This window comes from Patella vulgata, chromosome 7 (genome assembly GCF_932274485.2).
Source record: "Patella vulgata chromosome 7, xgPatVulg1.2, whole genome shotgun sequence".
NCBI classification, from domain to species: Eukaryota; Metazoa; Mollusca; class Gastropoda; family Patellidae; genus Patella; species Patella vulgata.
The window spans coordinates 66,082,401-66,105,582 of record NC_065885.2 but is presented as its reverse complement, the minus strand read 5'-3'; the positions used below and the strand labels follow the sequence as shown (position 1 = coordinate 66,105,582).

Genomic DNA, 23,182 nt, shown 5'->3' with positions numbered 1-23,182 from the left:
GCAACAATCATTGGCTCAGTGGCGCGTGTATTGTTTACATAAGACGTTACTGGTTCGGGCAGGTCATTATTGTTACTTGATTTTAACTACCGGAGTATGTTATTAAAGTGTAATGGTAAATTTAATATTTCGTAGACACCCATTGCAGATCCAGGAGTAAAAATAAGTTTGTCCCACAGATCATTTCGGTACTGGAAAAAAAACTGTCTTTGATACATATGTTAAAAACATTTTAAATTAGGGTTCTTCGATTATGGTGCCTGCATTTTAACCTTTCATAAAAAGAAATTATAATGAAGTTGGTAAATACCACCTAATTATAAATACGAAATGTAGGACTAATAGATACGGTTTTGTAAATATTATTATGTTTAATTCCTGCTTTAAAAATATAGTTTTGGGTCGCAACGCATATAATACTGTAGTATGAATGTATATAAACTGATTTACATTCAATGGTTTCCGTTTTTACTCCAATTTAAAATCAGTTATGTTCGGCGAAATAAGCCAGCAGTCTCAAGCGAATGCAAATTTCTAGCGTCTGGTTCTAGCGTACTACATACGCCGTTTGATTTGGTGCAATGAGTCTAGCCTCGTCCCTCGAGTCTCTTGATACAACTGGGGCTGAAGCGCATTATGGTACACGATTCGTGTACCAATGGTAAAATGTTTATTTTGTCTTAAATATTGGATATCAAAAGCCCATCTTTTTCCGGTAAGATCACAACATGAATGTTGATTTAATTTGACAAATAAATCGTGTTTTCAATGTTGAAGATTTTGGATGATATTGAGTTAGAGACTTAGCTACTTTAAAATTAGCTTCCACAATATAAAGAGTTTAAAATCAAAAGTATTATTGAAGAAAAATTAAAAGTTTTATCGTAATAAAATCAGACAGTTTCTTTATTTTGAATTTAAATTCCATGAAAAGGCACGAAAGACATTTTTTTAAATTGTAAATATTGAATATCAGTATGTTTATCATTTTGCGAAATATTAAAATCCCCTGTAATGATATTGTTTGGGGAGGGGGGGGGCTGGGCTCCCTTCCCTCCCTGTGGTGATATTGTCTACTGGTCAGACAAGACATGGAAATTGGACAATAACAAGCTTAAGGATTCCTTTGTGGATATTAATATTTAATTATTTTTTATCCATCAGATATACGACTAGTTTTACTTGACAAGCGAATTATTGAAATAAAATTGAACCGTATGTTAGTCTCGAAATGACCATTTATCGTCCTTTCTCCTTTCATTATCATATATTCAGATCATGTTAAGAGTCTTGTAGGTTTATTTCTATCTTTCAGATATAAGACTGGTGCTCATTGGAAAATCAGGCACAGGCAAAAGTTCGCTGGGAAATAATTTGCTGGGGAGAAAAGAGTTTAAATCCACCTCGCTACAGAACACTAATACATTGATACCTGAATGTCGTGGTGGGTCGATCCAACTTGGAGATGGAACCAATCTAGTTGTTGTTGATACACCAGGAATTGCTGACACTACAACTTCGACCACAGAAACATTTGAAGAACTTACACGATGTATAGAGCTTTCAAACCCAGGTCCCCACGTGTTCGTGCTTGTCCTGAAGATTGATAGATTTACACAGGAAGAGATGAACATAATCAAACATCTCAAATATTGGTTTGGGCAGGATTTCATGAAGTACGCAGTATTTATTTTCACCGGTAAAGATTCACTGGATTATGATGGTTCAACGATTGACCAGCATATTGAGGGCAGTCCATCTGAAATGAAAGCACTTATCCGGGAAGCAGGCGGACGGATTGCAGCAATTAACAACCGAGTTCCCGGACCAGAACTTAAAGCTGTAATGAATTTGGTCAAACAAACCGTACAGATCAACAATGGTCAATATTACACCCAACACATGTACCGTCAGGCTGTAAAGGAGAGGGAGGGACAACCAAGACTGATGGAAGATGATCAGTTCAAGGATGTAAAAGATCTCCGAATACGGGAAATGTTGCGGGGGCAAACAAGACGACAAGATACAAAGGATCAAGTAGAAAACGATCGATCATTTATTACCACATTAGCCACAGGTGCTTGGTATTATTTGACCAGACCAATCTTATATGTTTATAATTATTTCAGGCGTGAATTATTACGCTGATCATCAATTATATTACCGTTAAATATTTTTCTTTATGTGTGTATTGTAAACAGAAACAAATAGTTATTGTAATCAACGTTATTCATTGTAATCAACGTTATTCATTGTCAAATCAACATTTAATCACCAAATAATACAGTTTCAATATGAATACGGACTGATTATTCCGATTTACAAAAAAATATTGTTATTGAATAAATACAAATAAAAAATTCATCGCTGTTCTCTAGGTGCTGTTTTGACGTATGATAAATTACAAATATTAATTAACTAATACAGCATGTCTCAAGTAGAATAGAATTTAAATTGTGTATTTTGAAGTAAATTTAAATAAATTTAGAGTTGTTGATTGTGATGGAGTTAAAGAACCAAGCGTCCAAGCGAAATACAGGAAATGAAATTGAACCATATGCTACTCCCGAAATGACCCAGTATGTGTATGGGATAAAGGGGTTTAACGTCCAACTCGACACAAACCAGGTCAGTTCGGGACTAACATATAGTTCAATTTTATTTCAATAATTCGCTCGCGCGTAGGGGTCTTTAGCAGTAGGAGGAAACCGAAAGGCCCGGAGAAAACCAACGAGGATGGACATGCGACCCCACTCCATGTCACGTACGAACGTTGACTCATTATTGGACCTTATGATTGGGCCTTCAGTCACTAGCACAGGGCCTATTGTAACGGGCCTACAGACACGAAGTGCTTTGACAAAGTACTATGTAGCCTTGTAAATCTGCCAAGATTGTAAAGGGAAATTTAGCTATCATTTTGAACATCGACCTCTTTCACTGTCTGTTTCAAAAGGTTTGTATTATTGACCTATTCCTGTCACCACCTAAAGCAAAGCACGAAAATTACATAGCAGAACATCGTCAGATGCAGGTTACAGTGAAGGTTCACTTGCCTTTGGATCGACTTTGAATGTTTCTTTGGACTGTTAATGATACTGACACACGGTTATAGAGATAAAAATGTTAATTCTGTTATATTTTCCTTATAAAAGTGTAAGCGTGATATCGTGTTATCGGATGTCAATTTCTGGAAATTTTCACTGAACCACCGGACACATTGCTCCGTCAATAAAACCTTAAAATAGGGCCTGCACTAGCAAAGCACAATAGAAGAGTTAACGAAACAACGTGTGTTGTGGTTACTAGAAATAGTAACACAGATGTTGACTTCCTTTACGTAAAATTGTCCAAAGTAATGGAAGTGAACTTCGATAACGGAACGGATTTCCAAGTAATTGTGCAAGAGGATGAGATAATATATAACGTCATCGCCATAGACCGGTATTAGATTTAAACACACCATCCTGTATATCGTTGCTAACATGTGGTGGCTAGACAATGTTAGATTCAAACATCCCGCATGTGGTTAAGATTATATTAAAAACTATCCTGGTCGAAACGTCGTACCTCCTGTGTGTGAGACGTCGGTGTAAATCATACGGCCTGTCACTGGCGTAGCGTCTGCCTAAACTCGTTGATTTTCACTTGGTTCTCCGATTCCTAAGCCCAAATGAATTAATGAAATAAAGTTGAACCATAAGATTATTAGTTTCTCTCTCCTTCTAATAAGAATTGGGGTTAAAACTGTAGTTATCTCCCTTTCATCAAGTAGAAAGGATGAAGCGATAAATAGACATGAGACATGGAATCCAGCGGCGTATTATTCCTCGCTAATAACCCAAATTCTCACCGGTAACAATTTGTCGGACACAAACACACACACGAGACTCTCCTCGCCCCCATCACTTTACTGGTTACACATCAAGTGTAATGGAACTGTGTTATGACAAGTCAGCTCTAGCCGGGCTATATATATCCACGCTAACTAATCCTCCGGGCTGGATTCACTCAGATTAAAAATAGGCTTATCAACGAAATGCATGGATGATACTGTTTTGTGCTAACCATATCATTCTGTATTTCGTCTTCCGTGATGAATCATATCTTTTTAAATAATGAACTGAATAAAACCAGTTTGTATTCATAATACTATGAGAGATTCAACTGTAGAAAAACTCACCCGAATACCGATCAGTGTCAGTGGCTTCATGTTATTCTCATTCACGAAGCAAGCCCCGTTTCCCCTATTAAATCCAACTAGCTTTACCCAGCCTCGTTCTCCACTGGGGATCACGTGGCTAAGTGGGTAAGACGCTGGCTCGCTAGCCTGGAGGTCGGGTGTTCGATCCCTGCATTGGCCGAGAAAGTTCATCCAGATTTTCCGGCGTGATTTCCCCTTGTCAGTGATGCAGGGCGGAGGGCCTGACAAGGACAGCTGTCTAGTCGTTCGGATGGGACGAAAAACCGAGGTCCCGTGTACATATTGGCGTGCACGTAAACGATCCCTTGGCAGTTGGAATTCGATATAAGAGTAGGCCATAGTGCCGCTGTCCAGGCCAAATTTCCCTCATAGCACACTGTATGGCGTATGCCCGTCTTCATTAGCCCAGTTCGGAAGAGAACAGTAGGACGTTATACCCCATTTCATTTCATTTCATTTCGTTCTCCACTACCCCTCCCAACATTCAGATTCTAGGATACCCACACTACAACTCGTCCTCTACTACCCCTCCCAACATCCAGATTCTAGATAACAACACTACAACTCTTCCTCCACTACCCCTCCCCAACATTCAGATTCTAGGATACCCAAACTACAACTCGGGTATTATGTGGGTGTAAAAGCAGGAGTTTCAATCTATTGTCTTGCCCCGTTTTCACTTTTAATAATTGGCTACCCCTTCCAGTATTCAGTGCCTAGGATACCTACTGTCTGAAATACCTGGGATACCCGCTGTCTGTGATACCTACTTTCTGGGATACCCACTGCCTGAGATACTCGCTGCCTGAGATACCTACTGCCTGGGATACCTACTGTCTGGGATACTTACTGCCTGAGATACCCGCTTCCTGGGATACCTACTGCCTGGGATACCTACTGTATGGGATACCTACTGCCTTGGATACCTACTGTCTGGGATACCCGCTGCCCGGGATACCTACTGTCTAGGGTGAGAGGGATCCGCGGGTGCACTAGCCCGCAGATTCACTAGTCCGTGGGTTTATTAGTCCGCCGCTATAAAAAATACTATAAATATGGGTATAAAAAAACCAGCAGGTATGGTGGCTGATTGGTATCATGTAGTGATGTCGTGGTGTCGCTCTTCATAAGACGGCAAACCGACATCACGAAATTTCAATAGGACAATACGACATTTTACAGTTTGATTATGTACACTGATCCTGGTGTTGGTCACGAAAGCCCCCCGGAATTGTTTAGCGTGGTTTCTCCCTTTCGGTAGTGCAGACAATCGGACTATTGAAGATAGGCATACGCTACGCAGAGTGCTGTGACGGAAATTTTCTATGGACAATGGCATTTCTTCATAGAATTCCAATTGTGAAGGATTCTTTTATATGCACGTCAATGTGTACACAGGGGTTTGTGTTTTTGTCCCATCTACACAACTAGACACTATCCTTTGGCATAACGTTCGTTCTGCACTATCGACAGGGAGAAACCACGCTGCAAAATCCCGGGGAATTTTCTTGCTCAACATCAGGATCATTGTAAATAATCATACTATATATTGAGGGGAAGATGGCCGACATCGCGACATTTTAACCCGACATTACAACATTTTAAATGTCGTGGTGTCGGGTGAAAAATCGTATAATTGGGGTAAAAAGTCGTGATGTCGGGTTAAATGTCATGATGTCGGGTTGTTGGATAGTCGCCTTATGAAGGGCGACATCGCGACATGATACCAATCAGTCACCATACCTGCTGAGTTTTTTTGATACCCATATTTATAGTATTTTTATAGTGGCGGACTAGTAAACTCGCGGACTAGTGATCGTCCCCCGCCTGGGATACCCGCTGTCTGGGATATCTACTGTCAGGAAACATGCTGCCTGGGATACACACTGTCTGAATATGGATAAAGTCCTGCTCTCTGCCCAGCACACCCCAGTCTGGTTAACCCATGCGTCTTATTCCGCCACTAAATGAAAAGTTAGCCACTTTACTGTCAAATTGTTCAGGTTTAGCTCACTCATTTATTAACTGAAACAAGTCCACCTGAAACCGGGTACCCAGCGAAACCGGAAAACAAGTCAGTTGTCAAGTCAAGCTGAAACCAGGTATCGAGTCAAACCGGAAACCCAATTTGAAAAATTAAATAAAAAGACCAAAAAGTTTCACAAAAATATCAATTTATTTATTACAGTTAGCGACACTCTTTAAATAATGTCCATTTAATTTATTCAGGTAGACTGGAAACTGTTTCAGGAGTGATGGCGGCATCTGTTCTTTCACTCGCTTTTTTCAAATTAAAATATAAATAAAGGCTGGCTGGAAATGTTATCTATCACAATTTGTTATTGACACGTGAAAACGTAAGTAACTAAGGACTTTCGATGTGTTTCCATAGATCCAGATGATCTACAGGAAGTTCCACTGGCGCATGAGCAGTGCCTGTAATGAAAAAAAGAAAGGAAATTATTATAAATATTCAGACTACTAATTCTCACTCAATTGACCACAATGTTAAATCCATGACAAGGGAGTTAATAAACAGCCCTGTATGGAGTCAGGCTACTAATTCTCTCTCTATTGACCACAATGTTAAATTCATGTCATTCCTAGGTCTATAACATTCCCGTCATCTGATAATATATTTTTGCTAGGCCTGGGGATCACCCTATTACATGTTTATTTATTTTCTTATTTTTGGGTTGGGGGGCCGAATGGTTAGGCCATAGTGCCGCTGACCGGGAATTTTTCCCTCATAGCACACTGTATGGCGTATGTCCGTCTTCATCAGCCCAGTTGGAACAGAGAAGTAGGACCTTAAACCCTATTTCATTTCATATTTGTTATGCATTGACGATGCGTTTTATTATTTAATTGTCGACAATAGGATGTAAAAACACATTTCATTTTTTTCATTATCCAAATTCGAAATTTACTTGACACTTTCCTTCTTTATATATACACGCGGGGGGGGGGGGGGGGCGAGGAAAGCACACAAGGTCAAACATTAAGAATTAGGTAAGCGGGCTATTGTTTACCCTCTACCATCCTTACTGTTATTTATGCATCGACGAGAGAGAGAGAGAGAGAGAGAGAGAGAGAGAGAGCGAGTTGGAGAGGCGATCCTACTCTTTAGAATCGAAGCCACCGTACTTGACTCGTTGACAGACCTTATGATCGAAAGTTCGAACGTTAGACCATCACCGTAACCACCATATCTTTCCGCTTAAAGGGGCATTATGTAAGATTAGATAAAGAACTGACAAAGGTCATTATGTAAGATAAGATAAAGAACTGACAGATCCCGTTATAATAGTTAAAACATAGATAATGAAAAGGGAATATGTTGAAAATTTCAGTCAAATTGCTTTATTTTGAGTTGAGTTATCGCCGTTACAAGAACAGTGTAGCCTCGGTTGTCATTGCTACCGTTTTTACGATAATAAACAAAGTCTCCATTATCCATAATTATGTTAAATCATTAATCGCAAATCGTATTTAAATCTGTTGAAAATCTAGAGTACCCGGTGGCATCGAGAATTGATTATGGTCTTGGTAAGTTAATTTAATGTATAATAATTTGTATTACATTTAAGGCATAACTAAAGACCTACAATAGTCACATTTAGCTCTTGTATAAAATATATTTAAATAATATGAATATTCAGATACGCGCTCATAGTTCGGGTAAAATAAAATTGGGTTTAACATTCGACACTAGCCGGGGTAATAAATATACAGGTCACAATTCTACGGAATACAATTACTGCTTATTATTGAGCGACGTTTCGACTAGGCTTCTCTAGCAAGCAATAAAGACGGGCATACAGCATTCACCGACGATACTAAAGACAAAATGAACCATACTGTGTCCTATCAGGACCATTTTGTCCGGATAGTGACGCTACGGCCTTCTCTTATTTAAGGGTTCTTTAATGCGCTGTCAGCCGTATATATGGAACCCGAGTTTTGTGCCCACCCACTCTCGACATTCGAGAAATATTTACGCAAACACGAGGCAAATTTTGCCGCACATTTCCTCGTCGAATTCACAAGTGTGTCGTTAGTTTCAAATCAATGTGTTTTGTAATGATATTTCATAATTACAAGGATCCGCCATTTTAATTTCTGCGATTTTTACCTTCTTTCTTAATTTCATTCTCATCACTGATTTTAAATAAAGATTTGGGATTTATTTTTTTGCGAACTTACTCAACTCTACAAGAATTCATTTTTTATGCAATAAAAAGAATTGTAAAACTAAAATGTATAACCCGGACGCAGGTGGGCTGATGTTGGAACTACTGTGATTAGTTAAAGAAGCATTATGTAAGAGCTAAATATGTCCATTACATGTCTTTACTTTGGGCTTTAAATGTTATATAAATTATTAATCAGATATTTATTAACATGACAAGATCATAATATACTTTTGATGCCATCGGATGCTCGAGATTTTTTTAACAGATTTAAGTACAATTGGCAGTTAATGATTTAATATAAAAATGGTTAATCGAGACTATGCTTACTATCGTGGCAACAGTAGCACTGGCAATCGAGACGCCGCTTTTCTCGATCAGAATGAAGTAAGTTGACTTAAATCTCCAGATATTCCCTTGTATTTATCTATTTTTTAAAAATTATAGCGGGAACTTTCAGCTCTTTAACTAGTGTTGGGTAGGGTCTCAACAATATTGTCCAAACATGAGCTTAAAACTACTTTATAAAAAGAATATCATTCGTAATTACAGCTTTATTTTGTAACCATCTTGAGAGGATATTTAGAGAAGTGGACTGCTGCAGGTTTTCTGTAGTCATCGTGTGGGTTAAGCTGACGAATAAGGGCCGAGGGAAATTCATGCATATACGAAAATGCATAATAAATCTAGTTTTAATTTTTTGTTTTACCCAATGAAATGAAATGGGGTTTAACGTCCTAATGTTCTGCCCCGAACTGGCCTAATGAAGACGGGCATAAGCCATACAGTGTGCTATGAGGAAACTTTTGCTAACGCCTACTTTTATATCGAATTCCAACTGCCAAGGGATTTTTAACGTGTATGTCAATGTGTACACGGGACCTAGGTTTTTCGTTCCATACGAGCAACTAGACAGCTAGTTGCACGTCCTAAAAATCCCGATGAACTTTCGCGGCCAATAATTTCGACGAAAAACGGGTATGGAACAGTTCTTAGTCGTCACAAAAACATAAAAGAACCCTTGACAGTTGAAAATGGACGACAACTAGACTGAAACGCCACTGCAGGGGCAAAATAGCACATTGTACGGAACATGCCTTTCTTCATTAGCCCATATTTGGTACATGTTTACAAGTGGTACATTATTGAGATATTTACAGTTACAGTTTGACATATTAATTAGAATTGAAATGAAATGTGGGTTTCAACGTCCTGTTGTTCCCTCCGACTGGGATATCAAATACGGCACCGTATTTAGATGACAACTGAAGAATTATTGATGTAGATTTACGGTCCGACTAGGATGTCGAATACAGCACCATATTTAGATGACAATTGAAAGAATTATTGATGTTGATTCACGTTCGTATTTCCAGAACACGAACTTAAAAAACAGTTTGAAGATGACATCGTGTTTCTATTTCAGTCGCGGAAAAATATCAAAACACATTAAACTCTCAGAAGATCTAAATATTTCTCGGTGATCAACTTACACAAACCTAGCCTACAAAAAAATCAAGGCGTTACATTTAGTGAAAGAATTGTAATCATTTGAAAGTGATGTTTAACGACATCAAAAGTCCGGAAATGTAAACGTTTCGTGGCGATTACCATATACAAACCTCGCCTACTAAAAATCAGAATGTTTCTAATAGTGAAAGGAGTGTAATCATTTGATTGCTGAATTGAGACTGATTCTAATCCGGTCCTGCCGTGTTTGTTTCCTCTAGGGTTTCCCCTCGGAATGATATATTCTAACACCCACAATCCATTGATCACCAGTGTCAGTAAAGGTCGTGATCAGACGGAACCATGTCGTGCCGACTCGACATCTCTACTGAATGAAACAGACAGATGCTGATCTAAGAAAGTATGTTATATAAAGTACGAATCAAAAGTTAAAATAAACTGATTTATTTTATTTATAGAAAACAGGATATTGGAGAATTCAAAATATTAAGGATGAGACGTTGTTGTATACATCTTTAGATATCGACGAAAGGTCAACCGGATATTAGTAGTCAGTACACTTAATATACGGCGGCTGATAGTTATGAACGAGAGAGAGAGAGTGGGGGTGGTGGTGGGGGTGGGGGCTGGATTAAAGTCCACAATCTAGGTCATTTTGGGACTAACATAATGATCTTTTTTTTCAATAATTCTCTTGTGCGTAGGGGGTTTAGTGGTTAGAGAAAAACGGAGGACCCGGAGAAAACCCACGAGGTTGGACAGGCGACACTACTCCTTGTCACGTATAAGCGGGCAATCGAAACCACGCCAGTTAACTCAATGACTTACCTTATGATACAAGGCGCACGCGCTAACCATTCGGCCATCCACCCCGCCCCCACAAGTTACAGACTTCCGTCTCCATTTCACATAATACTTACATATTTGGTATAAAATTACATTCATTTCTGGTAACTATGACATTCTTTCTCCATGGACAGATGGCCCATTCACAGGCCATGTTTCTACTACAGATGACGGCCTGTCTCGATACTCGTCCATTTCGTAACATCTGTTCAAAATAAAATAAAGAAAGTCAATCAATTGACAGGTTATGACATGGTTTATTATTAGTAACAAGCAACGTCGTTCTCACATAATCTGATTACAACACAGATCCTATTTCGTTTCGTTTTTTTAAAGTCCAAAATTTCGTTTTACTTGTCTTTACTACACTACGATCTGGAAGAGTTGTTATATAACCCGCGTTCTGGTTGCTGTGAGGGGATTAACCAATGAAACGGTTTGTTGCAGCTAGTTCTTGGCGTGCAATGCACGGAATTGTGGGTATCCTACTAGAAACATCAACGTTGATTGGGTAATCAAATGTCTGACGCCATAGGTCAAACCCGCTAGTATGACCCCTGACACAGCCTCCCACTACAACTGGTCAGATCTTCATGCAGTAGAGGCCATCGAAAGTATGAATAAAACGAAACGACATATAGATCTTTATTTTAATCAGATTGGTCCAGATAAAGATTGGGAACCACCAAACATAGGTTCAGGAAATAAAGTGAGGTTTAACGTCCAACTGGGCTAATGAAGACGGGCATACGCCATACTGTGTGCTATGGGGACGATTCTTCCCGGGTAGGGGAACATACGGCCTATTCTTATATCGAAATCCAACTTGCAAGGGATCTTTTACGTGCATGCCAATGTATACACGGGACCTCGGTTTTTCTTTATATCCGAACGACTAGACGGCTGTCCTTGTCATCCTGCACAATTGACAAGGGGAAACCAAGTCGGAAAATCTGGATGAATTTTCTGGGTCAATGCAGGGATCGAACACGCGACCTCCAGACTAGCGAGCCAGCGTCTTACCCGCTTAGCCACCGTGGCTCCCATAAGTACTGGAGGATCACACCAGGTATGATTGAACAGCCATAAGACAAACCCGCGGGCAAGACACACACAAGTTCTAAACAACAACCGTATATGTTGAATCAATTGAATGCATCCGGGGGCCAGTCGTAATTAGCGCCCACTCCGCTTGACAATCCTACAAAACATACTCAGAACAAGGGAGATAATCCTAGAAAAACCTGAATCTTTTCTTTTGACCATGTGATTTGTAATGGATAAAGTTGGAGAGAGAGAGAAATTGGGTTTAACGTCCACTCGACACAAACTAGGTCAATTCGGGACTAACATACGGTTTAATTTTATTTCAATAATTCGCTTGCACGTAGGGTCTTTAGCAGTGGGAGGAAACTGGAGGACCCGGAGAAACCCCACGAGGTTGGAGAGGCAACCCTACTCCTTGTCAAGTACAACCGGGGATTCGAAACCACGCCAGTTGACTCAATGACAGGCTTTATGATACAGCGCGCACGTGCTAACCGGATAAAGCTGAAGTCTGGGGTTATGCCAATGTTATCATCTAAGTAATATCTATTCGTCTCCAACGCAACAAAAACGCCCTGAACTTGTACATGAAAAGTATTAGTCCCTTTGGTAAGTTAGATATATTAATTCGCTACCGTAACCAACCCAGATTAACAGTTATAAAGGCCTTGATTTGATTAATTTTAAAATAGGACCTGTACATAATTCACAAATCTCAAAAGTGACAATATTAGTTTTGTAAATCCATCGTGTCCATGACGCTGTAATGTGTGGCTACTTTTTTAAAATTTAAACGAATAAAGGAGACGATGAACTTTGTAAATTGTTTTAGACATTCATTTTCTTTACGTATTTAAACAATAAAATAACTATGTCGATTGTGTACCGCAAAATTCACACTTTTTATCTTGTGTAACCCTTTTCTGGCTTTGATTGGAACCCAAACGGAAATTGTGTCTGTTGACCATGAAAGATGTGCTATGTTTATTTGTGAATTTAATTGGTTTAATTTGATACAAAATGCATAATTTTTTTATATGGACGATAATCTCTGACAAATGTAAGAATTTAGGATAAAAAACCAACGAATTAGAATATTAACAGGGATTATCATTTGCTTAGATTCAGCGCTCATTCATGAGTTTAAAGTGATGAATAGTGCGAGAATATAAACGGACTTTGGACCACCAGAAATATACGAACCTTCACCACAGCTACCAATTTCCTTAACAAACGAAGTCATATTGGTGCAAACCGGCAATATGGTTGCTAAACTGAAGGATTGTCGATAAGTACCTAGCAATATTGATGCTAAAGTAAACGATTGTCGATACAGTGTTAACCTGACCTTAAACATTAATTTAAAATAAAGAAATGAATAAGGTGTTGATTTATTTTGTTCTATTAAAGTGAAACTGTCTGCCTACAGATCGATGACCGACCGATTTTATTTTCTCTAGATACTTTGGTTAATGGACAGACGTTTCAATGGAAATATAAAACAAATGACATTATGGAATGTTAGAAAGCTGGTATGACCAAGCATTGTCAACTACGTTTATCCATCTACAGTTAGCATCATTATTAAATTTAAGTCTTGTTGTTCGCTCAAAATTCTCTCTAATAGCTCACTGTCTGGTATATGCCTGTATTCATTAGTTCTATTCATAGGATACACACATGTTGTGGGTGTTCTATATTGCACGTGGTATAACAAATTAACCCTTTTACAGACACGTCACACGAATAACCTTGTCGGCAACAAAGGGTTAATCTAAGACCCCAGTCATAAATTGGCTTTTGTATGCAGAAGTTTATTCAAATACGATCAATCAGAGTAAAACAAAATATTTGGGGTATTAATAGTGAAGATATGAATTATAAAGTATATTTGAAAAGATACTAATCTACAAATAAGTCGTTATTTCCGTGTAGAGTCGTCTTTTGACGATTTTGGTAGAGTACCTAGATTTCTTTTCAGATCTAGATTGCTAGAATGACCAACACAATATCATCAGTGCGAAAGATTCCAAATATAAAGCTAGCACCGAATTATGGGAGATTAGATAAACAACTGGCAGTTAAAATTAAATAACGTGAATAGAATATGCTGAAAATACGGCCTAGTCCCGAATATCATTACTAATGTCGGCAGGATAAAAAACATAGTCTCGATCATCCATTCTGACGTTAAATCATCCATCACAAAATGCATTCAAATCCAGTAAATATCACAAGCTAGCGATGACATTGAGCGTTGATTATGGTCTGGATAAGTTAATAAAGGTTTAATTAATAATTTAGAAAACATTTCATGCCCAAAGAAAAAGACCTGCAATATGCAGATTTAGCTCTTGCATAATGTATGTTTAATTGGTATCAATGTTAACACAATATGCAGACGGCCATTGAACATTGTAAAAATAAAAGTAGGCCGGTATACAGTTGTGTCATATAACTCTCCATGGCGTCTTCACTAACTTGGTTCTTAGACAAATGAAATGAAATGGGGGTTTAACGTCCTACTGTTTTGCTCTTAAAGTGATAATGAAGATTAAAGTGATAATGAAGATGGGCATACACTATACAGTGGGCTATGGAGAAAAGTTTGCCCTGACAACGGTGCTATGACCTACTCTGATATCGAATTCCAACTGCCAAGGGATTTTTAACGTGCACGCCAATGTATACACGGAACCTCGGCTTTTTGTCTCATCCGAACGACTAGACAGCTGTTCTTGGGGCGACTGTTAGAGGAAAGCAAGACAGTTACACTCTATTTTCTTTCTTTGTATTATTAATCGGATTTGACGTCCACTCATATTTCAAAACTGTCAGTCAAATTAATGAATTCTGAGCGAAGTTATCCATTTTTTAATTAAATTATTTTCGAAGATCGTAATTAAATCACAACCATCCGGTGGTCTAGAGACTTGGTTATTGGTTCAACATGTTAATAAATATTTGGGGCTAAATAATGCGGGGGTCGGATGGTCGAATGGTTAGCTCGTGTGCGCTGTATCATTAAGTCTGTCATTGAGTCAACAAGGAGTAGGGTCGCCTGTCCAACCCCGTGGGTTTTCTCCGGGTCCTCCGGTTTTCTCCCACTGCTAAGGACCACTACGGGCAAGCGAGTTATTGAATGAAATTGAATCATATGTTAGTACCGAAATAACCTAGTGTCGAGTGGACGTTTACCTCTTTCTCCCCCCCAATATCTCTCTCTCTCTCTCTCTCTTTCTCTCGCACATTAAATTGGCTTCCAGAAGCAACAAAATTACGGTCATTCCATGTCAAGGGGGCCAAATTCTCTGAAGGTTGTAAAGTGACCCTCACAGAAAATTATATAGACTGACTAGAAGGAATAAAATCAGATAAAAAAATCGAGTCATATAAAAGTAATTTCAAAACTTGCGAAAAGGCATCCCTATTCAAAAGGCCATACCTCAGTCAATATTAAAGTGAGAGTCATATAACTTTGCACTTTACAAAAATTTGCATGCATTATAACATATATTTTTTTCATAATTGTCTGAAGGGGTTACTTTACAAGCACTGGTCCACTTGAAATGGAATATCTCAATGTTCAAAACAAAAAAAAAATGTTTAGCGTTGATTAAATTTGGGCGTGGTCTGTAACGGGGTAGTCTAGCATATCTTTGTGTTTAACGTCCGCTAAACGTTAGTACATCTAAACAAAAATAGCTCATATATGACAAGAATTGACTCAACCAATGAAATTGAACTATTATTATTAATGCTCGTAATTGTTCTATCTATTAATGAACCCGGAAATTTTTTATCTAATTATCGATCAACAAGTAAAACTTGTGTTTAACAGGACGTATGTTTATTCACGTGTGTATATTGATGTGTATATCAGGATGTGTGTATATTGACGTGTGTTTATTGACGTGTGTATCAGGGTGTATATTTATGGACGCGGGTATATTGACGTGTGTATTAGGACGTGTGTTTATTGACGTATGTATCAAGGTGTGTGTTTATTGACACAAGGATGGAGGATGAAAATCGCCCAAGCCTTGAGCACCCCATATTTCGGTTGACGTGTATTCTTAGTCGTCCGTAATTCCCACCCCGCCCCATCCCCTCATTAGAGAGAGAGAGGGGGTGGGGGGAACGTCCTACAGTTTTACACCGATTGGTGTAATGAAGACGAGCGTATACATACAGAATTCTATGAGGGAGATCCCGACCAGACAAACATCAGAGATATCATTCAAAACTGTTCACCAGATAAAAGATCCTAAAAATAACTAGATATTATATCTATAACTCTGCTAATGAAAAATTTAAAAAAAAAAAGAAATCACCACATGTAATAGATTTACATCTGAAATTTGGAACACAGCTACGTAAAAACATACATGTTTAAAACGTATTCATCTGGGGAGGGCGGGCGTTTATTGGGAAGGACCTTCACAGCATTCCATGTTTGACAATAAACAGAACAGTTTTAGCAATCATTGGAAATATTAAAAATAACTATTTCTTGGTGAAAAATAACGTTAAAGATGCATTATGTAAAATTTAGATATAGAGATCTCACAGTTAAAATAGTTGAAAAAATAAATAATGAAAATTAATATTTTTGAAAATTTCAGTCAAATTACTTAATTCTGAGCGACGCTGGAGGACTGTTTGGGGAATAACAGAGTCTTGATTGTCATTGCTACCGTCGCCACGATAGTAACCTAAGTCTCGATTATCTAGTTTTTAATTAAATCATAACCCGCCAATAGTGTTTAAATCCGTTGATCATCTAGAGCCTCAGATGGCATCGAGATTTGATTATGGTCTTGGCAAGTTAATAAATTAATGTCTAATTAATAATTTATATAACATTTTTAAGGCCTAAAGAAAGAATTACAATAGGCGGATTTATCTCTTGCATAATGTATGTTTAAGTATGTTTTGTAGTCTGTTGTAAAAAAGGGAATAATACAACAACCTATAGAGCTTTTATAAAATACATCTGAATTTTATTCTAATTTATCGTCTGGAATAAAAAAACACAAAATACTGTCAATCAACAATGCTGATCCCTAGACATTAAAAAAAAATATATTGTGAAATACTTTCATATATCGGCAAGACAGTTGACACTCTATAATAATGTCAATCTATAGATCACGGTGGGGTCACGGTGGTTGAGTGGGTAAGCCACTGGCTCGCTAGCCTGGAGGTCGCGTGTTCGATCCCTGCATTGGCCGAGAAAGTTCGTCGGGATTTTGCGGCGTGGTTTCTCCTTGTCAGTGATTCCGAACGGAGGGCCTGAGAAGGACAGTTGTCTAGTCGTTCGGATGGGACGGAAACCTAAGACTCGTAGGCATTAGTGCCACTGCCCGGGCAAAATTTCCCCCGTCTTTATTAGCCCAGTAGGGGCAGGACAGTAGGACGTTAAACTCATTTCATTTCACTAGATCACGGGTGCCAAACTGATTCCGATTCAGGGGTCACATGAACTAATATTTTACATCAAGTGGGCTGGAGATATACAAATATATCACGACAAAGACAATTGTATTGATTTATTTGACAAAAATCGTCAATTTCACCTTTTGACCTTCAGGGTCACTAAGACTAAAGGTGAATTTAGCAAGTTTACATTTTTATTGAAAGTGTGATTACTTTCGATCATTTTCAGCTTCTTTTCATAATACAAGAATGACTGCGCATTCACTTTCAGTACAAATGAACCCATTTGACCTTTGACCCCCAATATCTCGTAAACGCCCAACGGCGGACTGATTACCACTCGGCATCATATTCTACGCAAAATTTTACTCTAGACTAGTTGGGTCTGGTTTTGTGCCCATTTGATGGACCCCCCCCCCCCCCCGCGCTGAGCCTCCAGACTATAATGCAATACAAAACTTTAAACTGGACTAAATTATCGAACTTAAATATCTATAGCTGCGTTCACACTGGGGGTTCAATCTGAATTGAACTCAGAATAAAGTCTTATTCCGGATTTTGGCGTCACGCTAAATTCGCTAAAACCCGAACTGAATCTGAATTAACGAATCCGTATATTTTTCCGAATTCAAACCGGAACAATTATTCTGAATCGGGTTTCTTTGCAGTCAAGATTTGAGTGTGGCACGCTTGATTCAGATCAACGGTTTTACAGGAAATGATATCTTTACGCGCATGTTAATTTCTACTTTCGTCTTATCGCGGGAAATCGTGTTATGTGACGCATCGCTTTTAATCCGCGATAAACCGATCCGGAATTCGGATTGTATGCGCAAGCAGTGTGAACGCAGCTGTAGACATACAGTACAGAAGTCAGGGTCATACTGAAACCGGAAAACAATATTAAATGATTTCCAACGCTAGTTTCTAAGAATTGTCGACACGTTAGTTTGTTGAAACTATATTTTGTTCCACGGGCCACATTAAAACCCTTGACAGGCCGGGTCTGGCCCGCGGGTAGTATGTTTGACATGAGACAATCTTTTAAAATATTTTTTGTCACCAAAACTTTAAAAATACTGTGAAATCCTATATTGCAAATATGGTTAATATATTCAACTGATTCTTCGGAAATGAACAAATAAAATGGGCATGACTCTGGAAACTTTAAAGAGACCAAAATGGATATAAATGCAAAGAGATAATGAATTCCATTATTATATTTTTATTAAATTTTTTAAAACAAGTAGTTTTTAATCTATTATGTTTTGTGAAATACGTGAACAGTTCAAATTGAACGGTAGCCACCAACGCCTGCTTAATCCGTTCTACACTTTCCTATTATTATTATTTTGTCATTTTACTTATTACTTTAATATTGTCTTGTAGAATATGTTTTCCTTTTTTCATTACAAATGTCGCCCGAAACCATAGAATACACGACTCCTGTACTGAATTTTATTGTGTCTTAAATATTGGATATTAGGATTCCATATTTTCAATGCAAGATAACAACACCAGTATTGATAGACATGGCCCAATATTGGACACTTTATTTGTGTTTTTAATTTCAAATATTATGGAAAATATTGTGAGCAGACACTAAGCTAGTTGGCCGACATTTTAAGTCCTAAATCGACGATTTTAATCTTAACCACTAACTGTATTTGGAGAATTTTGAGAAGTATGTATTCTGCCTTGATTTATTAAAATTGTAAAGGTTTAATTAGTCTTTGTATATGGCAGTCACTTAGGGCAGAGATCTATCCTCGAAGTAGGGTTGATATTTTTCAGTGTTCAGAATGAGTATCGGTTTGGTCCGGAAAAGAAATAAAAGTATCGTTTAAGCAGAAGGTCCTTTGAAACAATATACAAAGCATTTATATTTCTTTTATTCGACTACTGTACTAAACACGAAAGTACTGTACTTGAAAACTTTAATTTCGATACCCTTAGAACTGGATTAGTGAGAGGTACATCTTATAATCTATTGTATAAAGAAACTGGGTTCACTTCGCTTGAAATTAGACGATATCGCCATAAACTAATTCTATTTTACAAAATGGTGAATAAAATGACTCCAAGTTACTTGTCTATCCTAGTACTTCCCAAATCCCAGGCTATAAATCTGTATAGAAATATTCCTGCAAATACTAAATTTTATAAAAAATAACTCCTTCCTACCGTCCGTAATAAACGACTTGGATAATGCACCAGAACGTATAAAATCGTCACCATCTATCAAAAGTTAATAATGATGATATTTTAGTATCTAAATATTTCTTTTTTACACCGGAATCCATAATTGACAGAATTATAATAAAAGCAACTTAAACTACCAGGGGCGGATCTAGGAATTTTGAAAATAGGGGGGGGGGCGCCGCAAAATGAGGGCACTGACCGCGGAGACGGGGCACGCCACTGAGAGGGGATTTTTTTTTTGGGGGGGGGGGGGTCCCCCAAGAAAATTATCCGTCATTTCCTTGCATCTGTAGCCATTCCAAGAGCTATTTGGCTGATATTTTCGTCTAAGTAAACGTTCGGAAATGTTGAAAAAGAGCCTTAAAATCGAGCAAAAAAGGCAGTTGAACATGTGACTCGAAAATCGTCAAGGCGAGCGAGGCATTATGATGGGAAAAAAGACGAATCTATTCCCTAGCCACTTCACTATTTAAGCCTTGTAACTTGTACTTTGTACTGTCCACACATGAAACAATGCTACATCAAGTTGCACTCATGCGCGTCGTTGATGGGCACGAGTGTATACGCCGCCGATTCCACAAGATGTCTGTCTATAGTCACTCTATAGGATTAGGGCACCGTCAGCTAAACAACAAGAATTCGTTTGAAAGTGGAAGCATTAATTAGACCAGACTGGTGTGTTTGAATCGATGGTTTGAGTCATTTGGGATCCCTGCAACAGGTTGGGAACGGACATATTTGGGTCTGACAAAAGGGCACTTTCAGCAGTAAAAAAGGGCACTATCGAAAATTAGGGGGCGCGCGCCCTCGCGCCCCCCTTGAATCCGCCTTTGACTACCATAAATTCGCCATACACTTAATGGACAACCCCAACTTGTTCCTGTGGCCATTACTGAACACTATTTGTTACTCTGTCCAAATTTTACCAATGTTAGATTCCAAATTATAAATACATTATCGAATATTTTTTTTATTAATTTACAAACAGTGGTAGAAATAATACATTACAAATAAATACGCACATTTTGAATACAGCCCACGAATTTATATATTTATCTGATAGACTTCAATAACCATTGTAAAATATTAGTTGAATTAATTATTTTCTCGATTACAATACATCCCAGAAAAGTATTTATAGGGTGGTTATTTCCAATAAAAGTATGGCAATTTTGGTATATATGGAAAGTAGAGATATCCAATCTTACTAGAAAAATACTGGACTCCCCGAAAAACACTCATGGAGCGTATACAGGACAAAAATGTATGGGTTCCCCTAATCAACAGCCCGACGATTAAGAATTTCTGCACGCGTGATGTCAAAGGTCGCACGCGAACATTGAGCGCTTGATGTACAAATTGATAAACGCTATGAAGAGTTAGACGTGCAACACTTTATGAGATAAAAATGACGGAAAAAGGCGCGGGTAGTGGATAATCCTAGAATTTAATTAGGATTCGATATTTGTAATAAATAGTAAGCGATTAAAGACAACATCGTCTTATGTATGCAATGAATTCTCCTCTGACTCCCAAGACGTGACGTAAACGTGACCTGGTTTGATCGAATTTTAATAGCAGGACATTCCTTCGCAATTTGAGAAGGATTTGAAACATAATTATGACAAATTAATTAGTTTGAATACTTTTTTAGTACATATACCATTAAATCACTGCTACTACGGGCAGTCTACGGGTGAAATTTTAGTAATCCCGTGCGTGAGACTTAAGATCCCTTCATACTACATCCGTATCCGTATCTGTAAATACGTGCGTGAATACGTACTGATATACTTTAGTCATTTTTAGAGAAAGGGTTGAAATAGAATCCGACACGTATTGCGCACAAAAACAACTGCGTCCGTTAACCCAGAGCGTATTTTTGTAAAGTGCGTCCGGCATTTCGGCTAGTGAGCCGAGCTTTAGCAAATCAGCGAGTACTTTCCCCTTATTACATCATCTCCCCAAATAGAAACTCATGCAATCTCTGACAGACAATTCAGCCTTGAAAGCTGGACGTTTTCGCGTTTTCTATTTGAACGGCAAAACGCGGATACGGATGCGGGTGCCGATACGTTTATGGATACGGATGTAGTATGAACCGAGCTTTACGCGTCACTTGCGCTTGTTCGACACCGTAGAAGATCGCAGACTGGTCGTAGAGACTTTTAGTTCTGCACATACAAAATTTTCACCCGGTTTCTCGCGGCTTGTCTGCGTGCTACCAAACCCCACGACCCGTGCGTTTCACCACACGTACGACGGATTGTTTGCTAGGCTTAACTAATGTCAGCATAAGCCATGTAGAGTTATATGAGGTTGATGTTGCCAGGGTACCGGCGGGTTGGGCGCTAGGTTTAACTAATGTCAGCGTAATTGTAGGCCGCAGTGCTGCTGTCCGGACAAACAATCACTTATGGCACACTGTATGGCGTATTCCCGTCTTCATTAACCCAGTTCGGAGCAGAACAGCAGGACGTAAAACCCCATTTTATTTTATCTCATGTGGAATCGGTTATATCTTTAAAAGTATGAAATGAAATGGGGTTTAACGTCTTGCTGTTGTACACGCGGGCTCTCGGCCAAAGTAGGTGTAGAACACGGGACTTCCAGGTTATAGCGATCCAAAGTCTTACTTACTTACCAAGCCACCGTGGCTTCCCGTGTAAGAAATGAAATGAAATGGGGTTTAACGTCCTACTGGGCTAATGAAGACGGGCATACGCCATATAATGTGCTATGAGGGAAATTTTTCCCGGACAGCGCACTACGGCCTACTCTTATATCGAATTCCAACTGTCAAGGGATCTTTTACGAGCACGCCAATGTATACACGGGGCCTCGGTTTTTCGTCCCATCCGAACGACTAGACAGCTGTACATGTCAGGCCCTCCGTCCTGCACCACTGATAAGGGGGGACCACATCCGAAATTCTAGATGAACTTTCTCCGCCAATGCAGGGATCGAACACCCGACCTCCAGGCTAGCGAGCCAGCGTCTTACCCACTTAGCCACGGTTAACAGACAGAAAGGTCTGATAAATTAAAGATCTGATTTTAAAAAATGGGTCTGATAATTACAGTTCTAATAAAAAAAAAACACCGGTCTGATAAAAAAAAAAGTCTGATAAACGAAAACGTCTGATAAAAGAAGGGTCTGAAAAGAAAATAGGGATGCGGCTTACCCTGGTGAAGTCGTTGTTGGCACCCTGACCTGTTACAACCGCTAGGTACAGCCAGGTAAACACTAACACCATTACTACTGCTATATTTTTCATGTCGGAGAAATTCTGTCGTTAGTTTTGTATAATTCGATCGATCAAATGATGAGCGATTGAACACCCTCTTTAAATCGCGTCAACTCGCATCTGGTCTTATATGCTTTAAAACTCTTGTTGACCACACCTCTTTGTATGACGTGAAGATATTGCGTGAATCAAATACTGTGAAACATTCTAAGTGATTGGCACTACAGAGTATTATTAGTAGGAAGCGATAAATAGTTACACATCAGAAAATCTTAATTGCGGGGGAGGGATAAAAGCTTTTTCCTCGTGACAACTTCTCATGGGGGTTTCTCAGTCCTCGCGCAGCCGCAGCGGATCAGACGATGTTATCAGCCAATACAGACTGCATTTAGCTGATATGCTATTAAATAATGAAAGAGCGAGAGAGAGGGAGAGAAATGTGGTTTAACGTCCAATCGACACAAACTAGGTCATTTCGGGACTAACACATGGTTTAATTGTATTTCAGTAATTCGCTGCGCGTAGGGGTCTTAA

At 38.7% G+C, this 23,182-nt stretch overlaps 1 long non-coding RNA gene across 1 annotated transcript; it reads right to left on the bottom strand.

The window, feature by feature from the left end:
- Positions 1–6,395: 6,395 nt before the first annotated feature.
- On the bottom strand, positions 6,396–22,730 carry LOC126826779 (uncharacterized). Its single transcript, XR_007682391.2, has 3 exons — positions 22,586–22,730; positions 10,788–10,918; positions 6,396–6,640 (listed from the first exon to the last, which is right to left on the bottom strand). It is a non-coding gene; the product is annotated as an uncharacterized LOC126826779 (long non-coding RNA).
- Positions 22,731–23,182: the final 452 nt, after the last annotated feature.